General features: G+C 34.3%; 1 long non-coding RNA gene, 1 other non-coding gene and 2 pseudogenes across 16 annotated transcripts; all 4 read left to right on the top strand.

Annotated features, from left to right (window-relative positions):
* Window positions 1-1,678: 1,678 nt before the first annotated feature.
* On the top strand, window positions 1,679-22,343 carry LOC149571712 (uncharacterized). 15 transcript variants are annotated; one of them, XR_016359859.1, is made up of 12 exons: window positions 2,110-2,606; window positions 6,725-7,000; window positions 7,140-7,281; window positions 10,643-10,762; window positions 15,823-15,899; window positions 16,776-16,901; window positions 20,135-20,192; window positions 20,321-20,436; window positions 21,404-21,422; window positions 21,604-21,792; window positions 22,050-22,095; window positions 22,213-22,343. It is a non-coding gene; the product is annotated as an uncharacterized LOC149571712 (long non-coding RNA). The 15 variants fall into 15 exon arrangements; XR_016359860.1 differs by lacking the exon at window positions 22,050-22,095; XR_016359869.1 differs by lacking the exon at window positions 22,213-22,343 and having other exon boundaries at window positions 20,135-20,180; window positions 22,050-22,116.
* On the top strand, window positions 18,169-20,071 carry LOC149571714 (putative cellulose synthase A catalytic subunit 8 [UDP-forming] pseudogene; annotated as a pseudogene).
* Window positions 22,210-22,281, top strand: TRNAV-UAC (transfer RNA valine (anticodon UAC)). The gene has a single exon. It is a non-coding gene; the product is annotated as a tRNA-Val (tRNA).
* A 1,632-nt stretch (window positions 22,344-23,975) lies between the features above and the next one.
* Window positions 23,976-25,806, top strand: LOC149571711 (uncharacterized; annotated as a pseudogene).
* Window positions 25,807-26,896: the final 1,090 nt, after the last annotated feature.

The following is a 26,896-nucleotide window of genomic DNA, read 5'->3' as shown; positions in this document are numbered from 1 at the left end:
CGAAAACACATTTCCTTTTAACATGACCACAATATAATGAAATTGATTCCATTTGCATGAAAATTTACAGCCATAACCTAATACATTATTATGTGAAAATGTTTGAAGAATTTATCTCAAAACTGGACAATAAAAGAAATAATCTCCAAAACAAAGAATGGTGATATGGAAGTCCTACAGGTAAATTTATTTAGAAGACAGTAAAGGCCATCTCGTCTAATCAATCTAGTGAATTTTGAAAAAGTACAGAAATTAAAAAGTTGCATAAATGTTATAGAAATCTTAAATTGTGTCAAAAAAAATTGGAAAATGTACGGCAAAGAACAATTAGAAGAAGATTTTGTGAAGCCTTTTTCACCTTGGTGACAATCAAACAAGTTGTGAATTGTGTAATCAGAGAGCCTATTTCCTTTGATGATAAGTATTACTCATAGATTGCTTAATCAACATTTCCTAGTTTTATCATGTTTTGTACTCTTCACAATTTTAAAATTGGAAAAAATGTAGGATTATCATTTTCCACAATAACAGATATCTATCTTCAAGAGCATGGAATCTGCAATTGTATTTCACCAAACTTTCTATATACATTACCTCTGGAACACTGTAACGGTTGGAACCCTCCAATTTGGCAAAGCCTCGATAAATAATATAAGTATATGCAACAAACACTATTGATTTGTTGCATCGGGGAAGTTGAATCAACCACCATCTCTCCTAGTATTTATCCAATGTCAATAAAAATATTACAGCTTGCATTCAATTTCAACCTTACTTGACAGAAGCATTTTTACTGAAATAATTAACCGGAAAAACTATAGTCTTACCTTACATCAACGGATAAGAGAATTATAAAAGAAATCAGATCAACTTCAACTAGGACTTAACAAAGCTTACTCTAGATACATGCATGTAAGAATTAAATTTTACTAGTGTTGGAATTCCCGTGTAATTATTTAACACCCAATTTATTGCCACTAATAACTGTTTCAAAAAAAACCACACAGGAATACAAAGACAGATTTTTTCATGAGCAATTACCTCCAATGAGACCTAATTGAGCCGTACCCAACCCAGATGATAAATTTTGTCTAAGGCACCCAACTTCATAAATCCTATTACATTTCATGCACTCAAACTAATGGCTGAAATTTTTAGGGGAGAGACAAGCTTTATAGTTTTATCTATCAAATGCAAACCAGTAAGAACTGGTTATAAAGGCAACAAACCTAAGCATGATGGCCCCTGACATTAAAAACGAGTGGTTTTTCCTAGAGAATTTACACAAGCGATGCATTACCCTCGCAACAGAAATAGTTCTAACCCATATAATAGAAGCTCAACGTTCTGCAATCCAAACAAAAAAGGAAGAAGAAAGGAAACTGTAATATATGTTATCAAAAACCATGATCACAGATGTAAAGATGAAAATATACAACGTGCTGGTTGATATAGACTCACAAAATTACATATGACAAACAAAAAATTCAAAACTCTCGAACTTGATGGTTTCTAGAAAAAAAAAATGAAACCAGTTACCTATACCACACTACTACACAATAGAGGGTTTAAAGACATTATTTTAATTTTGTCTTTAATACACGTTTTTATATAAATAACGTATTTTAATATATTTTAATTGAAAAAAACAAGACAACAAAAGGCAGTATTATTGGGTTACATAACTTTTACTTCATTTTCCTCATCTAATTACGGCATTGAACTAGTTATTATCTCTGATCTCATCGTCTGCTGCGCTGAAAAATGATAGAAATGCAGTGATTAGTGGCAGGAATGGGCGGTAACTACTGCAAAATCATGGAAATGCAGTGCTCAACGGCAGAAATGGGCATTATGGCCATGGCGAGAAGTCATTCCATTAAATATTTTGATCGTGGTATATGTAGCATCATATTTTATATTTCAATGCCCTAGATGTCTTCCTTAACCTTTCTAAACGCAAACTCTTCTTCTTCCAACCATGTATCAACGTATTGATCTGGTTTCAGCTCCCGTGTAGCGGCCTGTCTTTGGTCTCACACCCGTCGCGCTTCCTTTCGTCATTTCCACGCGACTTATGCCCTTCAACGGAGAACCCAAATGGTAGTCCCGACACCAAAATGTTCTTTCTTTTCACATTTTTAATACTGTACTTATTTATTTTCAGATATTGGGGTTTTTATTTTCCTACTTATATTTCAAATAGATTTAGCCAGATGATGGAGAATTGTTTCAGATCTAAGCACTTTATGCTAAAGATTATTAACTATTGCTGAGGGCCTTTGGGTTTGCAACATATTGTAGTATAAGAGGGTTTCAGCTGAAATTTTTTATTTTGATTTTTTCTTCCTAACTAGGGTTTTCTTCTTTATCAATGGCTACTGCCTGGCTGCAAAGGCCGTGTCATTTGTTTGAGAAGATAGATAGAATATTGGTCATTTAACCTAGGCTTTGTTCTTCCTATCTTGCAAGATGCATAACCTTTATCGAACATGTCACGAATGTAAATTCAAAGGCTTTATTCAATGCTCACTCTCCAATTTGGAAAAAGGGTTGTAACGAGTATAATAAGTGGAGAGCTGATTTGGTGATTTCTGTATCTCGCGGTGAGTTCTTTACCCTTGGCAACTTGTGTCAATTTTTGTATCAAATGTTTATGACTTGAAAGACCCCTGCACATGTATTATCTTTGTCATCGGAACAAGTTCTTTCCTAGAATGTCCCATCTTTCATTTTCTGTATGGTCCTTAATTGCTCTAATCCGTGCAAACATCACTATATTTATGTCCATTCTTGTAATTTTATATAACTACGGCCTTGCGGGACAATATTATATGAATGCTTCAAATATCCTCAACATATTGGCTTCTAGTTATCATCCAACCATTAGATATGAGCTTAATACCTTAAAAAACCATATTTCTGAATCTATTATTTTCAGAACCATATAAACATACAAACCATATACTGAAGCAAGCATCACCAATCTATAGCCTGAGGAAAAACTCTCCAATGGCATGATTATTGCCCTTCTACCTTCATAGGTCTAGATCAAATCTGTAAAATACTGAGTTGAATCAGAGATTTGACAAAAGAAACAAAGCTTTTTTAGAGTTTTATCCTTAATAGACTTTTATCCTTAATAAGACCTTAGCGCTAATGGTATTTACAATCAGATCATTAATTTTGGTCCTGATATGTCTCGTCATTGTGGATATACTTCTAAAATATGGAGAATATGAGAGTAGAGAACTGAGCTCCCTGCGTAGCCATTCTATGTTTTTGAGAAGAAAGTGCAATAGCACAGTAAGAAAACAAAAATAGGTATTTTGTGATTACTATCTATGACTTTATGCTCATTATACAATAGCTCATGGGTATCCAAATGGTAACTGGTTTGCTACTCCAAGAGGTATTGCATTGATGGCTCTTCTAACCCATTGAACTGTGGATCATATGGGCGTGCATGTGGTTATGTCTTAACTTGCTATGGAGAAAAGTGATTTTTTTTCCATTGGTAATACTCACTGCGAAAGTTGCTTCAATATGTTCCATAACGAGAAATGCTCATTTGGTATCTATAAGGAGACTATGAATAAATATTAACAACAAAAAAGAAAAAAGAAAACCCTGATGTGTGAGCGATTGTATTCTCTGAATACCCTAGACGCACAACACACAAACCCTGTTGTCACAATGTGCCTAAAATTGGTGGCAAGGTATTGTTGAATACTTTTATTTCCAGTTCTCTAGTTATTAGGTAAACTACTTTACATTAAACCCTTTTTTATGATTTAATAACATTCCATAGAATGTTGTGTGTTTGATGGTCGGAGTTTATGAAGATTGATGCATGCACCAGTTACCAAGAATATTAACAACAACTTCACTCCACTATTTTTCCCTTAACTCCAACTCCACCATTCGTTTCAATCTACATATAGTTTTTTATTAGATTAATCATGCACCGCTCCTCCAAATGCATTATTAGTGATTGGTTAACCTAGGCATGCATAGTCTTTTTCTTTTAGTTTATTTTTGATGTCCACTGTAGTTTACGTATGTTTGCCTTAGATAAAATAGTTCATAAATCAGTCAAACTGCTACGACAAGTGGTGGAGTATAGTTTATTTTCCGTAATTTCTTCTTTCAACATAAGGTTTGTGGTGACATCTCAAATAAAGAGAGCAGTGATGTAATGAAAAGTTAAGAGTAATAAAAACTAAGTTTGTTGTTTTAAAACAGGGTATGCTCTATTCAAAATACAGAGCTCTCTTTTTTTTTTTTGATATATTGGTATTTGTTAATTATTCTTTTTGTTGTAGCTGTTGTTCTTTAGCTTGTACAGTTTAGATCCGTGTGTTTGATGGTTGGAGTTTAGATCCCTTCTTGAGGTGTTTTATAGAAACATTATAGCTGCATGTAAAAAATGTGAATATCTTTTATGTATTTTTTTTCTTGTGTGGCTGGTGAGGCTCTAGGTTCAAATGTCATCTTACATTGAAGGCCCAAATGTAAAGAAGCTGTACAAAAATAATTTGACTTTTTAGCAAGCAGGGAATAATAGTGCAAGCATGTATACATGATAAATGAAAATGTGCATTTGAATCTGAATCTAGGAACTGTGCATTCTACCAAATTTGAATAATATAGAATTCAAAATGAGTTTTCAGCATCTTTCTATATTAAGTTGGATAGTGTTTGAGTTTGGGGTGTCGCAATAAAATTTCATTTGCCTTTGCCTTATATTTAGCTATCTAGGTTCAGAAAATTTGTCCAATGCAAGAGTGGTAGAGAAACCCGCTCGATAAGAGAGCTGCCACTTTCCCAAATGATCTCGTGCATCTCCATGCACATTGCCAGCTTATGGAAAGTGCACAAAGTAGCACATGAAGAATTGTTGCTGGCCCACAAATAGTAAAAACTCAACAATATCTTGCTTTTGTTCCAAATGCAGAAGGAATCACAGTGCATTTATTAACCTTAAAAGGTCAAAATTCCCATTTCTGTTGAATGTTCAACATGATTGAGTGTCGACACATTTGCTAGGTTTCTATCATTGAGAATTTTGGACATTGAGTGCGTGTGTGCGTGTGTGTGTTTGCCAGCTAAATTTCCAATTACTATTGATATTCTATTCAATAAATATGTCCCCTGTTTACTGAGGTGGAAAATCTAGTTATTCTTATAGTTATTGCACTAGTAGAATCATTAAGTTGTGCTTATGGTAAAAGCATGCTTTCACTTTGTATACTCCAATATAGAGTTTGTTGTCTGAAGTCAGATGTCAATACTTTTTTGTTTAGGGCATTTGTATGTGATTGGTTTCTTTAGCCATGCAAACATAATGCAATTTGATCATATGTGGAGAAATGGCCGATATTGATATGCTGCATTTGGTAATTATAATTTCCAGCTCCTAAAGTGGACAGATGTGGAATAGTATGTATTACTTAAGTAAACTTCAAAAATAATGTCATATTTGTTGTTACATTGCATCAAATAATGTAATGATTTATCAACATTCAAATGCCTATTTTCAATTCAATCTTCTTTGATCATCTTTTGAGTTAAGAAAATTTATTTTTTTCCTTTCATAGACATCGTTTGGGCAGTGATATGATGACAATCTAACTTTGTTCTACAAACAATATTCTTGGTAATAGCTTAAAAATTAAAATCATGGTTGTTTTGCCTAGAAGTCCATCATTAGTACAAAGCCAAAGGTAGGTCCCTTTACAGTGATAGTTACCCTGTTAGGTTGCACAATTATAGCTTTCTCCTTCTTCAAGAGAACTAAATATCCAACTGAAAATAAGGAAAAGGAAACTAGTTACTACGACTGAGAGATAGATCCATTATCATCTTCCTACATTTCTTCGATCTCCAACAACTAGCATAGATATGATATTGTGTGGATGTTATATTTTAATTATTTTGTTGATGTTCACTATCTCCCATGTAAAAACTCTTCAATCCTTTAGATCCACGCTTCCATCCATAACTCTTTCCTATCCCTATGTGAAGGTACCATGTCTTCGTGTGGGTACATCTCCATCCATGCATTCTCTAGATAATGAATGTGAACTTCACTAATTGATGCCAGTATAAGGTTCTTTTTCCTTCTCTATCTGTGGTTAAATAATGGCTATTTATGCAACGAGATCATATTAATCTAGAGATTGTATTCTCTGTAATAACCCTAGTACATTACTTCTTCTTCTGCCCTTCGTACTATTTGTGTGTGCCCCAATTTATGCTCCACATTACTGAGGATGTAAGAAAATTCTCTTCAATATGATGGGCTAGAATTTAGTGTTGGATGTGATAGAGATGGGCATCCTGATTTGTGTATACAATTGAATGGTGAGCCACATGGACAAAGCCATAGATGAAAGTTATCATGAAACCGTAGTGTGCAAAGGAGAAATGGTTTAAATATTTATCTTGGCATAATCATGCAACAAGATCATTTTTTCAAAAAAAAAATTGGTTTTATTTTTCTTGATTTTAAAATGATTTCGGTGTTACCTGTTTATGCTCAAAGAAACAATAGGTAGTTAAGGCATTCCTTACCCCATTCCCATTTAGAATTGTGGATTTCTTAAAAAATTAGGGTACACAATGATTTCGAATGATTGCTTTATCAAATATCTTTCCTATATTACTAAATAACATTAAGGTGTCAAAGCTGAGCAGATCTTATTTTCTGGTGTAATTACAGGTTATATGTTGCATAGAAAGCCGTGCCATCTGGCTATTGCCTAGTAGGATGAGATTTGGAATGTACAAATGCAAGCTAAATGGAAAGGTTGCATTACCCAGCTAATATCTGGCCACAGAAGGAGTTGATGTCCCTCCTCAGTATGTGATTGTGTACTACGCTCCTCCAATAGTTGCTTCATAATTCCCCAAACATCAAGACATCACGCATCCACCTATGGCAGTATGAGAAGAATGGAGGCCAAGGCTTGGATTTCCACCCATGAAGATTATTATGGTAATTATTTATTTTAGAATGAATAGTTTGACATTTTTTTTGGACATTCTTGTGATTTGATTGGCTTTTACCAGTAGCAATTTTTTTAGTATTGATCATGTTCTATTTTATTTTCTTATCTTTTTTTTTTCTTCTTCAGATTAATTCCTAGGTAGTAGAGGCCAAGGGAACACATCAATGGTCTTGGGCTTCCTTAGCCAGGCCAACTGATGACCTACATTACTCCTTTGTAATAAAAGGCTCTGCCCTAGTTTCATACAAAGATGCAACCAGAAGTTGAGGTACTTCAAAATGATTCTTCAATCAACTTTTTTGTGTTACCCTTTTTGGTGCATCGAATTCAATTTTTAATTATATGATGTATTATTTATTACATTTTATGCTATAGAGCTGTATATTGGAAGTAATAGCAATTATTCCATTTAAAAATTGCCTTTTGAGCTTATCCCTTGTGCACTACCCTTAAAGGTTGCATGACATAGTTCCACGAGGTTTAATACCTAGGCTGTGCCTTTATACTTTTACTGAAATAGCTGACATTTTAGACTGTATAATTTGTTCATCTGTTAACGAATGGCTCATCTATCTATGCTACCTGTCATATGATAAGTAACCTGAAACTCAATTCGTACATTATTGAAAACTTATCTCTAGAATTCAACCTACTCAGGAGATGTTAGCTGAATAGCTCCAATTTTACAATTTTAAATAAATCAGCCAACAAAGCAAAGCGAATGAATTTCACAATCAATTTCACAAGTTGACTGGTAGTTTTGGGATGATTCTATTTTTTTAAAAACTGTATTTATATAATACTTAAACTATTTTAGATGTGTATATTTATATCTCTATCTATGTTTGTATTACAAATGGGTAAGTTTTTGGCAATTTGGAAATAGTTTATAGTTTTGCTGCTCTTGTGTGTAGGAAGTGATTTTACTTGACATAGGTGAACTCCGTTACGAACACAACATTAGCAGTAAAGTTTAATGCTAGGCTTAATGTGTATTTTGCAAAAGAGAATCCTTACATACGTTAGACCAGAGCATTTATGTACAGATTAGGTCTGATTGTAGAAACATTTAAAAGTTCATTTTCCTATTCCTGTAATTTGATGTGCAGGATTCTATGGTTTAACAATTAGACTACAATTATGTCATGGTTTATAGGCAAGATTAGAGTACACTACTTACATTTAGAAGATTCGTGGTATTCTACTTACTAGCCTTTTTGACCTCATTGCCAAGTTTGCATGCTCCTGTATGCATAGATGATGACCAGTTTTATGTTTGAGTGAGTGGGAAATTGATGACCTTTGTCTATGCCTCTCTTTATAACATTGTCGTCTGACAATGATGATCCAAAGGAGCAGAGAAAAATGAGCTATTTCTTTAGCTGATTGTATTTCTGCATCTGCATTGGCTCTATGTTTGCAGTCACAGTGTTAGCATTCATACAAGACAATATAGGAAGAGGATGGGGATATGGAATCCCATCAAGGAACATGATTTTGGCAATAACACTATTTCTTAGGGACTCATACATATGTAGAATTCATTATTGTCCCATCTCTACACTATAAAGATTAATGGAATGTATGGCATAGACTCAGAAGTTTTTCTGAATAGCTCTTATGTAGAACCTTTATTTATGTTCGAATTTGTCCAGATCTTCTACATGGACTTTGACAACACCTATGTTGTTCAAATCACTTTATGTCGAGCTGTGCCATTATGTAAATGTTGTTAAATAGTATCATTAGAATACATTAAAATCAATGTCACTCTTTGCGAAAATGTTTACCCTGCTGTACAAAACACAAAAAATGCTGATGTATACTAATAGTCTTAATACATCAAAATCAATACTACCTACACCAAAATCATGGTGTTGAAAGAAGTGGAATTCAACGGTTTTTTAAAACCTTACCTATCCAGTAACCATCATCAGCTTATGATAACACAAAAATATTGAATCTTTTGTTTTGTAGCTTTGTTCCAGAGTTAAAATTGTGGCTTCTGTTGGAATGTTGGTATTTTCCCAAATTTTTATATCAAATCAATATTTTTTTTCAAGTTTGCTTTGATAACTACAATACAAATTCAAATGTTCCAACTTCCCTTTCCAATTGTGTTGTAGGAGAGGTCCACGGCCATGGCATGTACCCATAGTAGGTGGAGTTGCAATAGCTATGTCTGAGGAAAATTTTAAGAGGTTACTAGGCTATATTTCTGAATTTCTTCCTTATGTAAGAGCAACTTTAGCAAGTGTCGGGATATTATCTATTGTTATACTCTTTGATGGATTTTTCACTCTGCTATACTTGAAACAAAGAACATATGTACCGACCTGTAGATACAGTTCTCTCTCTACTAGGGATCAACTAAATGTATATGTATGCTGAAATGAGCATAGATCATTTGCAATTTCCCTTGAGTTTCAAATTCTTCAGATGAGCTATCTGAAATATGCAGACTCCTTGATTATTTAATTACTGAATCTATCTATTTATACAGTTTTTTCTCTATATGGGATCAGCTCAATGTATATGTATGCTGAAATGGGCATATATGCTATGCATTATACCTTTCTCCACATCTCTTTTAATATCTCGTTGTTTATGGTGTATGCATACAATTTTAATCATAATTTGTATTCATTGATTCTATCTTTTGATCCTGTGTTCACTCATACCCTGTTTTAGAGACTTTCATAATTTACATATAATAGTCAAATAATTCTCAAGCTAAATTAAAGAGCCCTATTAACCTTCCTCATGCCTGATGTCATTTCTTTGGCAGAACTGCAAAACCATCTACTCTCAACCCTCAATGATATTAGTATGTGTAGTCTAAGTAATGTGAATTTGATGAGGATATACAGTATTTGGTCTTTGTTACCTCACACTTTCTTTAAATTTTGGGCGTGCAATACACAAAAGAATTTTCCATACAAATTATGACTTTTTAATTCATATTAGTGTTGTCAAAATGTACAAATACTGTACATGTCAGGCAATCAATGCCATGTGTGCAGCAATAACATATTGTTGTCAAGGTTATGTATCCTACTGCAGGGGAGCTACTTAACATTCACATGCCTGCCATGAGAACTGCTCTGAGACTCTTGACCTTGCAAGTGAGACTCTTTCATCCCATTTTTCATTGGTTAAGTTTTTTTATTGCATTTTTCTATCTCTATTTCTTAAGTTTTGAAAGTGGGCAATTTGCAGGGCTTAATGATGTTTTAATCTTTTCAGAGTGGGTTTCCAGCATAATAAAGGTTATCAGATAGTTACATTCCAAACAAAAATTATTCATCATCATCTTGTATTAGTACAAAAAATTCTGCAACCTATAATTAGAGAGGTTTTGAACTCCTACAAAATGCATGACTTGCTAACAGTTAGTTTCTCTATAATACGTCTATGGGTTATCCATTTGATTTATGATGTGCTATTGTCATGTTTCATAATTTTGACCAAGAAAATATGAATCTTCTTATTATGTAGCAATATTGTTCACATGAGTTTTCAAGGCACTTCTCATCTAATATGGATGATGATTTAGTCTTCTATTGATTTTGTTATCTATTTTTCTCATGAAACTCCTATCTCATCTCAAATTTTCTATCAATGTCCAGACATGGGATTTCTAGTCACACTTTCCTCTAATTAATTTTCCAAGCTAGAGCAGAAAACTTTCTACAAGTCAACAATCTAAGGATGAGCTGGAAAATAATTGACAACATGTTGTTCACAAGGTACATGCATTTAATAAACCGGCTTTAGAATATTTCTTAACATGTATCATTTTATCCATGGTTCTTAACATTGAAATTTATGCTTTCACTTTCTGAATTTTTTTTTTTCAAATTTAAATATTTTCCATAGTTACACCACCCTGGGGGACGGGGGGACGGCGAAACGGGGGGACAAGTTTCCGGGACGGGGGGACAAAGGGGCCTTAATTTGGGGACGGCGGGGGGACGGTGGGGGGACGGCGGCAGGGGACAAGAGGGGTGTATATATCTATGCATATGGTATTTAAAAATGTTAGTTATGAAAATATGTATTGCAATATAGGATGTAAAGATGTAAAAGAGTGAATACTTGAAACATTGCATTGAATTGGAACATCGAACATTAAACATAAATAGTTGAATTTGCAAATAGTGAATAGCAGGATGTCCCCCATCCTCGGTGGAGGTGGTGGAATCTAGTGGCACCGTTGGGGACGGGGAGACGGAGTCCCCAAGTCTCCGGTGCGTTGAAGTCTCCGAGACGTCGGGCAAAAAGGGGGGGGACGCGTCCCCGTGTTACTATGATATTTTCTATAGTTATTTTTTTGTGTGCTTTGGAGTTTTATCATGATTTTTACAAGTGTTTGAAAATATCTCTCACAATTACTTAGATTTATAGAAAACAAACTACAAAACTAATATTTTTGTAGTTTTATCATGATTTTTGCACGTGTTTTACAGTATCTCTTGTGTATCGTGAGGGTAACTATGTGGTGAACAAACTAGTGAACCTAGGAATTAATTTTCAGCTAAAAATTGAATGGGATATTAATGATAAGATCCCAATGGATCTCCAAAGCTTTCTTTGTAATGATAATAGTGGCTGATAAATTTATTGTCTTTAGAAATGGAGAAAAACTGTGGATTGCAACTTTTCGGGAGTGGAATGCAGATGTATTGGCTGGTCCTCCCTTGAGAAGTCACTAACCATGTTTGTTGGTACGTGATCAACACCACCCTGCTCATTCAGGAGATTGTCATTTCCCTTTAGGTTCTTAGGAAAATTTAAATGTGCATCTATGATAAACTCATGAGGGAAAAGATTAACTGAAGTTTCAGAAACATAAGGCGGTTGATTCTTAAAATTTACTTCACAAAGGTCCTAATCTGAAATGATCTGGGCAATGGGGTCCATGTTCAGGATGGGCGCCACCTCCTCTTAACATTTTGCTTTCGGCAACCTATTCCTTTGCAGGGGAATCTAATTCGTCCTAACTACCACTCAAAAGGGGAAGAAGTTCGTGTCCTTTATTACCCATCTTTGATTCCGCAAGCAAATCAGCATTTTCAATCCTTTCTATCAGCAGGGAATCTACCACTTGGGCCTTATATGCCAAGATATGGGGAGCTGTCTCTATTGATAGTTCTTCCTTTTGCATAAACAAAACCTCTTCATTATTTTGGCATGCCTCTGGTGGATAAAGGCCCTTGTGGATTTCCCCTTCCTCAAACTCGGTTTTGTGGTCATGAGGCAGGGATGTACATGGGCTATAGATAGTTGTTGTTGTCCCCTCCGCCCTCATGATGCCCCACGTGAACATTTACAAGTCTGGTATGGATTCAGATCAGGTGATGGGTATTCCTGTGTGGTCCACAAGTGGGCCATTTCTAATTTGTGTATTGAGCAGACCCTCCAACATCCCCTGATTCAATATATTCTGATCTTTCACAAATATGGAGCACAATGCAACTAGTGAGGCATGATCTAAACAAACTCTTTAACTCTCCTTTTGCCTTTTTAGTGTTTTTTTAATTTTTCAAATAAAATATTTACTTTGTCGATATACGACAAAACGTAAAAGTCATAAAATAATTAAGCGGGAAACGAAATTTTTTTGGTTAAAAATAAATTAAAAAATGAAAGATATTTTGGAAAACAGCCGCTAGAGTTAAGCCAATGGAAGAGCCTGGAAATGGTAGAGTGCGCTTAGGAGAACTAGGGAGGGAGGATACAGTTAGTATCTCCTCACATATTCTACGAATACAACCAGGGTGGTCATGGCAGGGGAATTGATGCCAATAAGAAGCAGCATCAGAGGATGCTTCCACTTGACGGGACAAAAACTAAAAATTTGCACAGAGGATGGGGATTATGTATGATGAATAGAAAGAGATATGGAGGCAACTCCGACAAGAGGTGACAGGAGAGGCAGAGGTAGAGCCCATCCTTGTAAAGTACCTCAGCTCCACCATTCTCATCCACAAGTACACATTTGAGAGCATGCTAGCATTTCATTTGGTGAACAAGTTTTCAATCACCTCTTTGCTCCTATCATGGAGCTCTGCAAGCTATTTCTTGACGTCTTTACATAAAACCCTCAAATACGCCATGCTCACCTTCAAGGGTTTCCTCACCTGCCAAGCACACCTATGTGGAGCATTCCTTGTGGGCTCAGGATCGATTCTCGGTCGCTCTGGTTATCCAGTGTAGGTTTTTGAAATGTTCACTGTGGACATCCACCTTGTTGCTTGCATTGGGGAGGGTGTGTTTTTTTATCATGGACAGGAATTGTCATCAGAGAGAACGTAGTTATTGGCAACAATGTCACTATTTTGATTAATGTTACACTCCATGTTGGCTGCAACACTTAATGGAGCCACTGCCACATTCATCGACAGGGTAATGCTAATCTTTTCTTTCCTAACATTCAAACTCAACATGAGTGCTTTTTTACCATTTTTTTTCATTATTTTCGCTTTCACCCCATTTGTATAGTTTAGTTTAATTATACAACAAATATCTGGGCCTTTTCCCTGTATCTCTGGATGTGCCCTTCCCTACTCCTTCCCATCCATCAATCAATGTGAGCGTAGATCTCGTTAGAAGAGGGGAGTTGTTGAGCAATCCCTTTTCCTACTGCACTGTGGCTGGCTCCTAAACAAGGGGAAATGCCTTATATTGATATACTTTCTCTATCATTTGATCCAATAAAGAAGACCTGACTGAACTGGCCTACCCTAGCGCAGGGAGATGGATAAGATGAGAATATCTCTTGCTTGAACTTCACCCAAGCATCCCTTTTCACAACCTGAGCTGGACCACCCTCACCCAAGATGGTCAAAGCACTCTCTATGGATGACTTCCCATAATAGTGTGTTGAAGAACCTGATAGGTACCTTTGCCTCTTGCTTGTATTTTCCACCAGGAAAAAGCTAGTAATGGATGGTCGAAAGTTAAAAAAAAGAAGCACTGATACCTATACTGGTGGGGCATCAATGGTAACTTGAACTGATTATGAAATATGTGTGCCATTGGGTAGATTCACCAAAACTGCCTGTGCTATTGCCTCTACCTATGGTAGATACTGCATGCTGCTAGTGCTTTCTCCTCCGTTTATGGTTCTGATATAATAGATGTTGCTTAAGCTGCGTATGTTGCCACCTTGTTTTGCTCCCACCTTAGCTTCTCTCGCGTCTGATACTATGGGGTCCACTATTAGATATGGAACCTGGAAAGGGGAATCTAGAACCGGATCTACTGCATTTTCATCTGGATATGTAGAATATGCTGCTGGTGAAACTGCTCTGGAGGATCGAGTGTGAGGTCAGCTGCTGATTCAATTAGGGAAACTGCCTTTGTTTCTTATGGTGGTACCTTTGCTCGGTCCATTCCTAGGTGTGTATACATAACTTGCGATGTTCCTATTATATATGCATCAAAGGGTGCTTTTTACCAAAAAAAATGGTATGAGGCCAGCTATTAAAACAATTGTAGGAAGCAGAATAAACCCCTGTTGCATCAGGCTGTGAACAAAAAGCAATGGCAAAAATGTAAAAAGAAAACCCTGATTAGGCTGCATTCTCTAAATGCCCTAGATACACTCAGCACAAACCTTGCCACTAACATGCACCTAAATTTGGTGGCTAAGTAGGATTAGGATCCTTTAAGAGGAGAGCTAGAGGGATTCACTATTTCTAGGCTTTTCAATTGTAATCCACACATGGAAATTTCAGACACATTTTAGTCCATGAAGCTATTCTATTTATGGGCTTTTTTAATATTAGATTTCAATCCTTATTGAGATTCAATGCAATGGATATGCTGGAGAGAGCCTACAAGGTAAAAGGCTATTATTCATTTGGATTCATTAAATAGGAGCATGTGGGAATCCATAGTTTGTAGCCTGCAACATGCTGTGGAAAAAAGATGCAAGTTTATGCTATTATTTGTGTGTATATATTTTTACATGAACTGATTTTCAGCTTGGCCATTATGGAACAAGGAGCACTCCCTGTGACGACTAAGGGATGTCTAGGTATTCTTTCCATGTAGGGTTGTCACACTGATCATCGTCAAAGATATCAAATTGCCCGCTGCAAAATTTACATTGGAATAGCAATTTCAGTTGTATTTTGTAAACTAGTCATTACTATATTTGAGCTCAGAAACGTTATAATTTCTAATTTTGAATCCAATTTCACTTATAACCTCTGATCCAAACTGTAGCTTTTAAATAATAACTGATTTGAAATTAATATTTTAAACATTATATAATATTAACAACATCAACTATGAAACTTTATATTCATATTATTTCCCAAAAGAAACTAAAATTCCCACTGTTAGTACAGATTACTACCTTATTATCCTTACACAAAGCTTAGTAAAAAAAAAGAGTCATTGTGTTTGTATTATCCTATATATCAAAATAAAAAGACAAATCTTGAACCAAAAATAATTCATTCTTGAGATCATTTTTCTTTTTGATGATGTTGTGATTAGAAATTTTTGTCTGTATGGAGATCTATGAGAATTGTTTTCTACAATGTTGGAGCCGGGTCATTAATCTTACATCTCAATTCCACTGAAAAAAAACATGCCATTGAGTTAGAAGCTAGTTTCTGAGGAGATACAACAAATGTATTAGTTTTTGCTGATCAGTTACAAAGAGACTTTGTGCTGTGTAGTGATTAAGGAGTTGCAGGTGTTTACTAATCATGGTAGAGTGTATGCAATTGTTTTTCATGTTCTGATCACGAAGTCATGTGGATTTTCTTTTTATTGCTTCATTTATTTGCAGGAGTACATGAGGAAGAGGAAGATTTATCTTGAAGAATTTTATTGTAAAGACATGCAAGAATTTCAGTCCCATTATATGTAATTTTCTCCTCTAAAATTTAATAGATGCAGTCACTTTACAGTCAAACTTCAAAAGTTTAGAGTTTTAGATATTATTCTCTTACCTCTCATCAATTTGGAAATTTAATTTCTTGCATATGAAGGTTGTGGTCTTAGAGTGTAATTCTTTTTTGGCAATTGATCATCCTATCCATAGCTAATTTGGAATATTAACATGTATATCGAATTTTATAGTTATTACCATTCTAAATGGAACATTTTATTTTGTTGGATAGAAGTACTTATGGATTGGGTGTAACTATTTAAACATTTTTTGCATCCAGAAGATCACATCTAATAAAATCAAAATTTTCCCTATACTTCAATGATGCTTCTTTTGTTCTTATTTTTCTCAGCAATCCCTAAAAAGGATGGAGTCTTTTGTTCCAATTATCCAGGGATAAAGAAAATATATGAAATAGAAAGTAATATTTGAGATTTGAACTTTTTAAATCAATTAACAAAAATAATATTTCTTGCAATTGGAGAGCAGAAATAAGCAGATGATTTGTTGCTTCCTTTTTCACAAAAAATATTGACGGGTTTTCTGTTTTTGCCAACAGTAGTTCCAAGGACATCCTAATGAACTCTTATTTGTAGTATTCCTTTCTAATACATTCCTAGGAAGTTTCCAAAGATGCACTTAATCTGATATCTGGGAATGGTTTCAATGATTTTAAGTGCAAAAACTCAGATGCTAAAAACCATTCGAGTATAGTGAAGGTGATGATAAATTATAAAAAACATCAGTGCTATGAAAGAATCTTTTGTAATACTATTATTCTTTTTCAAAATTTCTTCGACCTGTGGCTATATTGAATTCTAACAACAGACATTTCTTACTTGTACGTACAGGTCTTCATGAAAAACAAAGAAGGCCAAGGAAATGAAGAATTTGTTCTCCCACTCTTAATATAAGTTGCCAGAGGAAAAAGGCCATTGTTCAATCGTTATTACAAAGCTGGAGCTGTGATTGTTACGGTACTAATTCTACATTGCTTATATCTTATTTTCCAGTAGGATTTCTTTTTAGACTTTTGAAGTATTTCATTCTATAAATAAAGTAGAGAAGAAAGGTCTTTCTAAATTATGGTTTTCAGGCTCATGTCTAGGTTAAGGGTTTATGATAAATTATTGTCAAAAAATTGTTAAATCTGGACACAACATTGCTTAATTCTTTTTTATTTATTTTTTTGTCACTATTATCCATCTTGATTCATAAATACTTTTCTTCTCACTCATATTTTATAAGGGGATATGCGATATTTTCAAAAGTCCTTTGTACCTAATAATCATTATATTTTTAACATAAAAATATTGACTGAAGAGTCTGTTTGATATGGAGTTTTTCTTAGCATCATTTGTATTTGATGAATCTAAAACAAGTTAAACCATTGTTTATGCATTCAAGATGTAATGAATACGATATGAGGAGATTGTACGCGTGCATGAGTTTGGACACACGAATGACTTCCGTTTCTTCATTCTGATGATTAGAATGATCACAAGCTGTATCCAATTTGTTATTTTGCCCATTGAGTGTCATTCTTCATAATCCAAATTTGTGTAGGCTTTTCGTCCAACAAGCACATCCATTAAACCTGCAAAACATTAAGGAAGTATTAGATATGAATTACTAAAGAATGAAAACGATGCAAACTCCAAGACAAGTGGCTATGGAAGCTGAAAAGATTTCCATCAGGCATGACAATAGAATTCCTCAAAACCATCCAATAGGTTGCCATTTTCAAGTTGTCTCATTTACATGAATCTCTCCTGAGTGCGAATCATGCTAATGCCAATAGCTCCATTATTTGATAGACATTCCACAAACGTGCAGGAGTGCTGGTTCTAAACTTATAGATTGAAGATCATAGAAAAATAGCTTTGCCCAATCAAAATATAATCAACATCTCTGTGGTGGATTAACATTACTTCCAGAGTAAGATCAAATGCATTGCAAGGCTGTTCCTGAGGCTGGGCAAGATTGTTGAGTATATCATTGGATGTACAAAAAATTTGAATGAGACTGAGGAGGCTTGTCATCCATTATAGTGTTGCTACTGCTTGGAGTTTTCAATCTTTCTATGCCATTCTGTCTTCCATGAGTATTGAACAGAGAATCCGTGGAAGATGTATAGATATTCTCTTACTTCAATGATCAAATGACCCGGTTCAGATTATAGTGAATAAAATTCCTTTCTACTCACACTCCTATTACCCTTGCTCACAAGGAAACATCTAAAAAATGGTAATAGAATGTAGGAAGGGGAAATATCTGTTAATGAAAATAATTCCTATTGTAAGAATATAAGTTATAATTTCTATATCCGCAATAGTATCATGAACAAATTGTAAGCTACGTATGACCATCATGCCATATCTGTCCATGTTATAAATCTATACAGAGTACAGCAGAGTAAGCCATCTGCACAAACAACGATGCCTTCAATAGGATCAAGATGGGAGTTGAAAATACTTCATAGATTCTGTGCCTGATGGCATTCTCTTTAAAATTTAATGTGACCCTTTTTGAATTTGTTCATTTTCACTGAATTATATTTTTCTGCAACCACTATTGAGCATGTTAAATAGAATGGGATTTAGAGACCATTATACACGGGTATAGGATGTATATCTAATAGAATAACACCATATGACTTTGAACCACCTCTCGAGAAACTCTCGAAGGCTTCAACATGTCATTCATCATGTTATGGGGAAAGTAGAAAGTACAAGGGAATAAAAAGCATGCAAATATAAAAAAAAACATTTAAGAAAATTGACTCCATTATTCCAATATGTGATCTTAAAGATATAGAAGAGGGTGTTGAAGGTGTTGGATTTGACGATGAGAAATCACATCTTATGTCTCAGAAGAGCTTAGAGAAAAGGCTTGGCCAATCAGCAGTATTTGTTGCATCTACCTTGATGGGCCATGGTGATGTTCCTTAGTCAGCTGCTCTTGTTGATCTATTAAAAGAAGCTATCCAGGTTATTAGCTATGGTTATGAAGACAAGACATAAAGGAGAAGTGAGATTGTTTGGATTTATGGTTAAGTCACAAAAGATATTTTGACTAGTTTCAAGGTGCATGCATGTGGTTGGAAATCCATTTACTGCATGCATGTGCACCTTGCATTCAGAGGCTCAGGTCTAATAAATCTCTTTGACTATTTGAACCAAGTGCTTAGGTGGGCATTGGGTTCTGTTGAAATTCTGTCATCTATCATTGACCAATTTGGCATAGTTACAGTGGAAGGCTAAAATGGTTACAATGGAAGGCTAAAATGGTTAGAGGCAATTATATAGATCAACACGATAATTTATCTAGTGGCATCTATTCCATTGATTTTGTATTGTATACTACCAGTTGTGTATCTTCTTATTGGAAAGTTTATCATCCCATAGATTAGTATGTTTGTGAGCATCTTTTTCATTTTACTCTCTGTCTATTTTTGCAAGTGTTATTTTGGAAATGAGATGGAGTGGAGTTGGTATAGGTGAATGGTGGAGGAATGAACAATTCTAGATTATTGGATGTGTGTCATCTCATGTATTTGCAGTTGTCCAAGGGTTGTTTAAGGTCCTTACTGGTATTGACACAAAACTTCACTATCACATCAAAGGCTTAAAATGAAGATGGTGATTTCATAGAGTTGTATATGTTCAAGTAAAAATACCCTGTTGATTCCACCTAAAACTTTGCTTATTATAAACCTTGTAGGAGTAGTTTTAGGTATCTTGTATTCTATCAATAGTGGTTATGCATCATGGGGGCCACTATTTGGAAAACTATATTTTACTTTTTGGGTAATTGCCCATCTTTATCCTTTCTTCAAAGCTCTGATAGGAAGGAAGAACCGGACACCCACAATTTTTTTTGTATGGTCCATTCTTCTTGCATATATCTTCTCATTGCTATGGGTGTGGATAGATCCCTTCACTACTAGAGTGACAGGACTAAATCCAATGCAATATGGCATTAATTGCTAAGTATTTTTACTATATATATTCTTGTTGCATAGAGATTTCTTGATCATGCATTTTTCCTCATTCAACATCTTAAATTATTTACTGGGAGATCTATTTGGACATTGTTTGGGAATAAATAGTAAAGAGTGATGTGAATTTGGCATGATTTTTGAGAGTTGAACTGCCTTTACATTGTTGTTTCTGGCATTGCCTCTTACTGTGCAAGTTTTTGGATGCAGTTATATTATCTGTTGAGAATAACATTCCTATCAACCTATCGTAGTGGTGAGATGCCTTGTAAGCACTATTAAACTAAGGGACTCTATTAATGGCTAGTGCTTGGCTGCAAAGGTTGTGTCATTTATTTGAGAAGATAGATAGAATATCGGTCATTTAACCCAGTCCTTGTTCTTCCTGTCTTGCAGGATGCATAACCCTTTATCCAACATGTCACAAATGGCAATTTGAAGGCTTTGTTCAAAATTCACTGTCCAATTCGCAAAAGGGTTGTAAGGAGTACAATCAGTGAAGAGCTGATTTGGTGATCTCTTTATCTCACGTTGGGTTCTTTAACCTCGGCAACTTGTGTTAATTTTTGCATTAAATGTTTATGATTTAACAAACCCCTGCACATGTATTATCTTTTTTGATTAGACCAAGTTCTTTCCTATAATGTCCCTTCCATATCTCCTTTTATTTATGTATGGCTCTTAACTCCTCTAATCCATGAATGCTTCAACAAATATCCTTTTATTTAAAAAAAAATTCTGGGTCATGTTTAAACATCGCATTTTAATGTTTGATTTTTTAATATAGTTTTCTATTTTGATCTAATATTGTACAAACTTTTCTAATATATTCTACCTATTAGTATCATTCAATTGAACAACCTAAACAAATACAAACTTATAATGTATTGTTTAAACAAATCTAAATTTTATGAAGATAATATTATTATTCAAATGCTGATTAATTCACCTGTGATATTGGTTATAAATTGTTGGCTGTTTGATTTTGTTTGAAGTATCAACACAGAGAAATAGGAGTATTGACATCATCCTCACTTGTCTCATACTTTGACCATATAAAATCTCTAGACATCTATGCAGAGATTGTTCGTAGTCTTTGAAGTAAGTCTTCCAACATTTCTTTCAGCAAAGTCTATTATTTTGTCATATATTTCTATTTAGATAGAATACTTAAATTTTGACCAAGGAGTTTCTCATAGCATGGGAGACATTCATTTCTAAAGGAGATACATGATAAATATTCCTCATGCCATTCCCAATCAAAGAGAAAAAACACTGACCCAAGCTTGTTATGATGTATCTAGGAAAAATATAGTGTCAAGTCTCACAATTCTTCCATCACACCCCATTAACCCAATCAACTAACTTTCAAGGTTATTGCAAGCCATAGTGGCTAGGAATGTCTTCTCTTTGAGCTCAATAAACTGCCTGCCCAACAATAACTTAAATAACTAAATGCTCTCTTGGGGTTGTTTGCAGTTTGGTAGATTCATGGGAGGTGAGCTCTCCAACACAAAGACTTCCATACATTGGGCCACATAATATCTTCTCAAGACTATTGCTCACCCAGGCACCATATTTGTTGAGGCATAAACTATGTTAATGCTTTCACTCATGAATTACTATTTTTGTGTCAAGTGGGTTTATACATTATTGAGGTTTGTATGAAACTTCTGCAGGTCAGAGATCCTTACAATGACCACAAATGCTGGTAGAGGCTAGAGGATATGGACATTGTCAGATCTTATAAAATTGATGGCTAGAATCCTGGCTTAGATGTTGCTGTTGAAACAATTGCAACTACATCCCTAGTGTTCTATAGAACACGCCCTTCCTTTTCCAGGAGGCTCAATCATGCTTCCATCATGGTAAGTTTTAGCAGCTTTACGGCTTCAATCTTACTAAATTCTATGTTTTGCTGAGTACCTCATCAACCTCCTTATTCTACATTTTTGATTTTGCTGATAAACTTAGAGGATCTTATAGTAACTTGCTTAAGTCTGCAGTCTATCCATTCTATTGCTCTTCTTCTGGGTCAGAAGTAAACGTAAATAAATGTGGTATGCTTTCAGATTATATTGTAGCAAAAAATCAGTTGAATTAATTTTCTTGGGTGTTCTCTTAGGATGAACTGTTGTGGGGAGCTAAGGGGATATATAAAGCAATAAAAGGTGCCAAATATTTGATATACATATGACTAGAGTTTCAGAGCTCATTACTTTGTTTTGCTCCTTTCTTGTAGCTCTTATTTGCAAAAGCTTAAACTTCTAATTTTTCTTTTTAAAAAGGTGCTAGCTCAATGGACGAGCACCTGCCTTACAAGCAGGGGGATGATGGTTCAATTCCATCGTACCTTAACATGAATTAATTAATTATATTGTAGTTTATAATAAATAATATGATTTTTTTAATTTATTAATTTGTACTATCTTCTATCTAATCATCTTAAGAAAGGCAGTAAGTGAAATTAAAGACAAATGTATTTATAAAGACAAATTAAAATTGTCTCTAAGAGACAATAATAGTATTGTTCCTTATTGTCTTTATAAGACAATAATTTACGACAATAGTTTAAGACACTCGCTTAAAGACAATATGTAAGACAATACCCAACTTTTCTTTTGTCTCGAATTATGACAATTCACTTAAAAATTGTCTCTCTAATATTGTCTTAAAGCCCCCCTTTATGTTGTAGTGCCACCACCACCAGGCTTTCGAATCCCACAAATGCAAATGCCCCAATTCTCGGCCAAGACGAAAGGGAAAGCTTACAAAGTCCAAAGATCTCCACCCTTGCTCTGGAAACTGCAGAGGCCAATTAAACACAATCTGCACTATTTTATGTTGCTTTTAACATTGCATTTACCTGTAGCTTTTATTGCACATTTATTAGTTCCTGCCAACTGCAGGATACTTATGCATCGATGTGATGCAAATAACTTTTTCATCCCATCAATAGGAGGCACAGATTTTTTTGCTTTTAAATATATTAAACAATATTATTTTTCAATTTTATTTGATAATAGTATTTGTAATATGTATAATTCATAAGTGTTACAATTTAAAAATTATATCATTCATTGTTATTATTATTATTATTCATTTAAACAATTTATCATTTAGTTTAAATATATTTAAAGCTTCAATATGCATTTCAATATTAAATTAATAATTATATTTTATAACAAAAAACATACTATAAGAAATAACCACAAAAAAAAAGTTCAGTTCTAAAAGATATATAAATTATTATTAAGTTTTTTTTAACTATGTACAAAAATTCAATAGTTATATTCTATTTCTTTTTTATTACATTATTTTTATTCATTAACATTAAATTTATATGTATTACATCTATTTACTATTTACAAATCTACATATGAAATTATATAGACATTATTTCATGATTAAAAATTCCTCTATTCTATGAAAACATATGAGCCATCTTGCAATTCTAGGCAAAAATTAATGCATTTGCAATGCTACTTTAGAACTATGTAACCTTATTCTCACTCACCTACACATGTACAACTATTATGCTACTGCTAGTTGTCTCTTACCAAACAACATCAATCTATTAATTTCACATACCCCAACGTCGGCAGGAACTATGACGCTTGCGTCTCTTGTTAGTCATTACAAGAACAATAAATATTATTAAGTGTGTAAGTTGCCAACAATAAATATTATTAAGCGTGTAAGTTGCCAACCGGCTCCTCGAAATGTGCTCAGTACTATTTTTAATTTTTTTATTTATAATAAAACCACTGGGACCAGTAGCAAGGAAAATTTCAATAAAATAGAAATTATAGACATAAAAATAGTATAAATCATATGATTTTTTTATTTCCTCTATAGTCAAGCAGCATTAATAAGTTTTATTTGATGTGAAAACAATAGTCTCTGCCTTTACTAATAATTATTTATAACTTTAAAGTTTTTATTATTCTAAATTTAAATTTATAAAGACTTGGAGAGAATATTTTCAAGTGCCCGAGGGTTTTCTTCTGCCTCTTCGCCTATGCTCTCTTACACCTTGATCATGTAGATGATGCCCTACTGGAATTGGAGACACCCACTCTTCCTCTTTCAACAGATATTTTCCCTTCATTCTCATTCTTCATTACAGTATACACATAAACAGGGTAAACCCCCTCCTCACGTCACGCCCAAATTTAATGTTGTGCACTTCACTCACCACATTACTGCCCTCTGTAAATCGGGGAACACAAAGAAGGCCTGGGATGAATTCCATTCAGCCTCATCTAAACGCCGTCCTTTCGATGTTGTATCCTTCACTGCACTTTTAGATGGCCTTGTAAACTCTGGTGATATCCGTAGAGTTAATTCCATTCTTGCTGAAATGAAAGAGATGGAAATACAGCCAAATGTATTCACTTTTAACACCCTCATAAAGGGTTCGTGTAAATGGGACCGAATTGAGGAAGCACTTGGGATTTTCCGCCAAATGAGGCACGCTCATTGTGTTCCGGATGTTGTTACATACAACACACTAATTGATAGGATATGCAAAAGAGGTAGAATAGATGAAGCTCTTGTTTTATTTGCTGAGATGATACAATTTGGCATCTCTCCTGATGTTATTACATGCAATACCCTGATAAATGGTTTCTGCAATGTGGGAAGGGAAGATGAAACTCTAAATAAATTGAAACACAATTACTGCTTTCCAAATATTGTTACATATAACACCCTGATTGATGGCCTTTTTAAAATAGACAGAGTAGATGAAACTCTAATATTATTTTCCAAAGTGATAGAAGAAGGGCATTTTCTTAGTATCTGTATGTATAACACTCTGATAGATGGATTTTGCAAGGCTGGACAAACAGGCAAAGCATACATTCTGTTTAAAAAACTGATGGAGTTTGGTCCTTTTCCCGACGTAGTGACATTTAATACTGTTATTGATGGACTATGCAAAGATGGCATGATGCACAAGGCTTGGGATTGTTTCTATGACATGTGCAAAAAGGGTTTACAACCAGATGTAGTTACTTATAGTAGTTTGATACGCAGTCTATGCGAACTACATGAGATGGAAAAGGCACAGAAGTTGTTCAAAGAAATGCTAAGAAAAGGCAACTCTCCAGACATTGTTACCTACAATATACTAATTGCTGGTTTATGTCAGAGTAATAGGGAAAATGAAGCTTTTACACTTCTTTTTGAGTTGGAAAATATGGGACTTCTCCCAGATGTAATTACATGTAATACACAAATATGTGCACTTTGCAGAAAATGGAAGATGAACATGGTAGAGAAAATGTTGCAAGAGATGGCAAAATGAAATTTGAAACCTGATGTGACAACATACATTACAATCATTGATGGTATGTGCAAGGCAGGAGATCCTTCTAGGGCACATTCACTCGTGAATAAGATGCTAGATGAAGGCTTGATCCCTAATGTAGTCACTTACAGCTGTCTTATTGATGCTCATTGCAAAAATGGTGAAATAGATGAGGCCTTGAAGTACTTTTTAGAAATGAAAGTGAGTGGCATTGCTCTAGATGTTGTGACCTATACAATATTGATTGCTTCTTTTTTGAAGGAAAACAAACGTGACATGGCTTTGTCAATGCTGAATGAGATGAGAACAAAGGATACATTTCCTAATGATTGGACACCTTTCGCAAAAGACATGATTGTGAAAAAACTTCTTGGTTTTTGGAACAAATGAAGAAAGAAGGTTGTGCTCCAGATGATGTAACCGTCCAGATACTTGGCTGGCTGATAAAAGTTGGTAAAACAAAAGAGTTTATAGACTTTGTATGTGATGATTCCTTTCACTAATTAAAGTGGAAAAGTTAAGATACTTTGTAAGTGATGATTCTTTTATATCTTCTAGGGAAGCATAGTGCTCATGCCTTGATGATGAGCACCAACCATATCGAAATTGTTCTTAAATATTTATTCTTCCTACTATAGAATTGATATTTAGGCATCCATATCAGTCTATAAATGTGTATATCATGCAAGGATGATACGATTACTTTGATAATCAATAGTAAATAATTTCAGAATGATACATCAAAAATTATCAACAATTTTAAGCATTTTTATAATTTAGATAATATAAAATTTCTTTAATACATGCTCAACTTATAGTGTTTGTTATATTGGGCTCATTACTTTCCTTATAACTGAGGCATGAGCCCAAAAACTGTATCAGAATTAAAATGAGATTTATAACAATTTGAACTCGTCAATTATTTAAAAACATTTTCTTGAGATTGTTGATATTTTAAATTACAAGTATGCAGATTAAAATGACTTGTAACAAGAAACATACTTGGATGGGGTAAAAAGAGTTAGTTACATTTCTATCTTTAGATAATGAAATATAATATTTGCAGCTGAGTGATCATGACAACAAATGCTCTTCTATTATGCAATCCTCTTTGCTTCAGGAGAATGATGCAATATTGAAACCTACTTCATTTTCATAATTCAATGAATCTAGTCTCTTAAGCATATTTGAGCAGCTGTTAAAACTCTTGTAACAAAGATTCAGGTCGATCTAATAATCTATATGGCCAGCAAACCACTTTAGAAAATAACATTATGTCTGCACATTGTACTGAACAATCGGTAGTTTCCCTGGGTTTCCTAGAATTCATGGGATATGCCTAATTTCAGGTTAGTTTTTCTTGGAGTGGTGGTGTACATGTAGTTCAAAAAAGGGTTTGTCGATTATTGCTGAGTTGGTTTCTAGTTTGTAAAAGATTGCTTAAGCATTCCCAAAAGTTTATTATTGTGAACCTATACAACAATAGATGATTTATTCTTAATCAAGAAATGGTGATAAACTACTGGAAACTAATGGTGATAAACTACTGGAAATCTATTATCTATTGATTAGGGAGCCCTTAACTACGGGAAATAGATGATCTATTCTTAATCAATAAATGATGATCAACTACTAGAGTAAAGTCATGTTAGTTTACG

The sequence above is a fragment of the Cupressus sempervirens genome, chromosome 2 (assembly GCF_028749045.1).
Source record: "Cupressus sempervirens isolate cs-2001-9-10 chromosome 2, ASM2874904v1, whole genome shotgun sequence".
NCBI lineage: Eukaryota > Viridiplantae > Streptophyta > Pinopsida > Cupressales > Cupressaceae > Cupressus > Cupressus sempervirens.
The sequence above is the reverse complement of the archived record's forward strand: the minus strand, read 5'-3'. Positions and strand labels throughout refer to the sequence as shown.